Source organism: Microcaecilia unicolor, chromosome 2, assembly GCF_901765095.1.
Source record: "Microcaecilia unicolor chromosome 2, aMicUni1.1, whole genome shotgun sequence".
Taxonomy (NCBI): Eukaryota; Metazoa; Chordata; class Amphibia; order Gymnophiona; family Siphonopidae; genus Microcaecilia; species Microcaecilia unicolor.
In genome coordinates, this window is record NC_044032.1 from 206,717,428 (window position 1) to 206,721,595 (window position 4,168).

Below are 4,168 nucleotides of genomic sequence, written 5' to 3' on the forward strand. Positions count from 1 at the left end.
TAAGAGAACACTCACTTTATCTTGTTATTCTGGGGCATGGGGGGGGGGGGGGGGGGAAGTTTGAACATCCTGGAGCTTGGCTGTGCTGGTGGATTGGGGAGAAAGGGTATTTAATTTATTTAAAAAAAACATATAAAGTGATGTTAAACTCGGCTTTGTTTTTGTAATACTACACTACTTGCTATGTTATACTGTAAGTGTGCTGTATTTTTTGGATCTGTAAGGCCGTGATATGTTCATGATTGTATATTTATTTGCTGGTTCCTAGTATTATAATATTCATGCTGCACTTATTTCAAGAAAAGACCTTATTAAATTTTAAAAAAAGAAAAAAAAATCTGTTGCAGACATTTTTACAGAAGCCTTTTGTCAGTATATTTATAGCAGGAGTGGCATGCACCACAAACACTGGAGAAGATACAAACCACGTTTAACACTAGCCACATGGAGACACATTAACTTGAGGATTTTGAGCCATTCCTTTTATATGGCATTTTAATAACCCTTGAGTCTCAATATTTGTACTGGGATCTTGTTAATCCCCCTCTGCCATGCCCTTGGTTTCCTTCTGTTACAGACTCCTGCCCAACCAATCTGCTTTCCACCTACACACAGACCAAAAATACTGTGCCATTCTGTTCTACTTTTGCCAAGAAAATCTAAATGTGCAGGATACCTATCTAGGCATATCTGTATGTACACAGCTCAAGGCCTACCACACAATTTTTCACCTGCTGCACCCAGCTCGAATCAGGAGAATGGGGGAGAAAGGAGACCTCATATCCTACCTTTTCAAACTGCACCTCATCCTGTGTTCTTTTCCTTTTGTTGCCTTTGTTCCTTTGGTTTAATCTAATCCATTTTCTGACCTGCAGTTCACAAGGACAAATGATTTTAGAATGAAGGGTAGTGAACTTGGGTGCAGCTACTAGAGTTATGAAAGAAGACTGACTGCAAGATGCATATTTTCCATTACCAGACTGAAAAGAAATGTTCTTCCAGTTTTAGCGTGGCATATCCTCAGATAATCCTTTTAACCACTTATGCATGACCAAATACTTGTCCACTCTCATGAAAGCTTTTTTGTTTTCCTGCTTAAAGCTAATCAATGTTTCAAGAAACATTGCCGTTGCTGGCTGTTAAATCCATAACAGAACTGCAGTAAGAACTTTTCCCCAATTAATGGACGCAAACTGCCGCGGAAAGTCCCTGTTCTAAACGTGCAATTACTCTCCAAATAGCTTTTTATTCTTTTCTTTTTTTTTTAACAATAAAGTAAAAACACACAAGAATAAAAATGTGTTTCTTTAGACTTTAAAAAAATGAGAAGAATCACTCGGAGAACCTGGAGAATGCAGGTACTTAAGAGCTAAAGGAAAATCAAATCAGGAGTGGGGAGGGGGAGTTAAAAAGTACAGCAAGAGAAACTGACTCCTTTATTCTTACCTCATCCTTCACTTGCCTCGAAAGCCGATTTTCCGTCCACGAAGAACTTTCTTCCCACAAGGGCTAAACGAGATAAAAACATAATGTAAACGAAGGGGAGATGAAACAGCCTGGACTAGTGTTTTGTTCCTTCTCGGTCACTGCTTCAGCTTTTCATGTTATCTTTCCTGCTCCCGTCCCAGTTGCAACAAAACTGAATGCAGAGCTCTTTACTTTAACGACCATCTTCCCTGTTTCCTAGACCAACAGGCTTTAAATACCGTTTGCAAGTTTCTTACCTTTTGGACTTCTGCAATCCTGGCTTTCCCTTTCCACGTTAGATTTTGCCGCACATGCGTTTTACTTATAGAATATTGTGTTTGTTATTTGTTTTGCTGCGCCCCTCCCCCTTTCCCTATTTATGTACTCTACCTCCAGTTCCCCCTTACCAATGTGTCCTTTCCGTAGATCAGCACAGGGCTTAGTTGTGTATAAATGTTCTTCTTAGGAAATAAAACACCTAACAGCACCCCCCCCCCCCTTCCTTCAACTAAAACTCTGCTGGGGAGGAGCCTGCCAAGTTGGGAATATTAAAGGTACATGCACCCTCTGTTCCCATCACCTCCAGGAAGGGTGAGCTTCAGGGCAGCTTGGCTGCCAGCCTAGTGTCCTTATAATTTAAGTGTTTTCACTATAGACTGGTAATCATGGATCCTCTGACCTTAAGCTGATGAATGCAATAATACTTCCCAAAACTGAACAACAAATGCTGTAGGTTGCGACCCCTGGCTCACCTGCTTGCTGGCTTCCCTTGTTATCAATAAACACCAGGCACTCTAGGGCCAAGTCTGCCCCCCACCTTACATTTAATAAGTATTTTCACACTAAATTTGTAATGGAGAACTAAAACGCTGGATATTTCACGGCAAATACATTTCTGTACACATCATCAATGTCATTCTTTGTATAGATTACAAAAAATGGCCTGTGTGTGTGTAAAGCTTTGGAGAAAGCAAAAATGCATACAGTTGCAATATTATTCAGTATATATATATATATGCCTGCTCATAATTGTGTATTTCCTCAGACACACTGAACCACATCTATTGAGAAAACCAAAACAAAGAACAGAAAAAAAAAAGAAGAAGCTGAATAATTATTTTTATAGGCCCCACAAAAGGAAAAATCCATGGTACAAGCTTTACTTAAATGTGTAAATTTAAAAATCTGAATGGCAAGACTCTTGGCACCTGCAATGGCCATCCAAGCACACGGATAACCTGGCACAGTACCAAAAAGCCAGGTTCAAATCTAAGTGACTATTCTGGCTCCTGGAATAGCTGGGGTAGATGTCCAGATCACGTGATGGCTTTTGGTTAGCTTGGCAGTTGCTCTCTATGCATTCATCTGTGTCAGTCATAAGTGTGTTCATTAATTATGTCCAGTCTGTCTGAAGGCTGTTCCGAATGAGTGAGCAAGCTGAGAGCTACACTTCTCATGTTTGTATTTTGCTCAGAGTTTGTAGGCCTTTCATAGCTGGTACGTTTACAAACACAACACACATACATACAAAAGATTAGATGTACAAGTAAACACATCTGGCACAATTAACCTTATAACTTAATGTAGCTTGTTCCACCTATTTTTATTGCTATACTGCCCATTTCATGATCAAAAGCTTTAGATCAAAGCCACAAGATCAAACTGTGCTTAAAATAGAATATGGCTAGACAGTGTGTGACAGAGAACAGATGATCTTACATGCCTATCTGGATGGACTATTTAAAAAGACAACAGTATAATATTTAATAAGAACACTGGCTCTTTTTAGTTTCTTTGGAAGTAATCCTCAAGAAAGATGCTATCAGTAGCACTGGCCTAGTTTTAACCCTTACAGCATCTTTCTTAATGAATTCATCTCTTCTTAATCTGAAAAGCATGATAAAACAGAGGTACTATGTTCTAGACCTCTATTTTTTCAGTATTGAGTACAGAAATTATTTTGTGAAAGAAAACAGCAGCGCTCTCACAAATTTCCAAGCTTAGCAGGCAGTATGCTTAAGTGCATGTACACATTTAAAAAGGAAAAGAAATTAGTAAGAATGTTCTATTTTTTTCAGCAAAAATGGTATTTTCTAAATATAAGGTCAAATTTAATCAACAGTAGCCAGCAACCTTGAGAGGATGTGATATATCAGCCTAATTGACTAACTGGGTGACTGTTTCTGAAATGACAAAATACAACCAGAAAACTTTAGCAACTCACCAATGATTAGATGCAACACCAATGAATAAAAAAACAATAGCACTACATTCACTGTACAGCTCCTCTAAAGTCCACCTGCCCCATTTCTTTGATTTGTGGATAATTTTCAATGAAACTTTTATGGAGTGCTCAACGACGGTTCTGCAGTGACTTGGTATCCAGATGCAGTTTACAGGATCAGTTTCATCTCCTTTCTCTGCCAGATGAACCAAGTGTGATGGGCTTGTCCCAAGCACTCCCATTAACAGGGGGATGAGTCTGCAGCACTTGATAGCTCCACGGAGGACCTAATTAGTATTTTGGAGATAAGGCTGGGGTGGGGTGACCGAAGTCATGAAAGTCTTGCCTTCCCATCACCCATCTCACTTGTGACCTCGTGAGCAGTTGCACCTAGGCAGCCTTTGATTGGCTGTTTTGAGCGCCGAACTTTAGGAGTTTTGATTTGCCTTGGGGGTGGGCGGCAGGGACAGTCTTAGG

The 4,168-nt window shown here is 39.8% G+C and overlaps 1 long non-coding RNA gene across 1 annotated transcript; it reads right to left on the reverse strand.

Moving 5' to 3' along the window:
• Positions 1-840: 840 nt before the first annotated feature.
• Positions 841-1,950, reverse strand: LOC115463281. The gene is made up of 3 exons (XR_003941019.1): positions 1,875-1,950; positions 1,447-1,509; positions 841-869 (listed from the first exon to the last, which is right to left on the reverse strand). It is a non-coding gene; the product is annotated as an uncharacterized LOC115463281 (long non-coding RNA).
• Between the last annotated feature and the right edge of the window lie 2,218 nt (positions 1,951-4,168).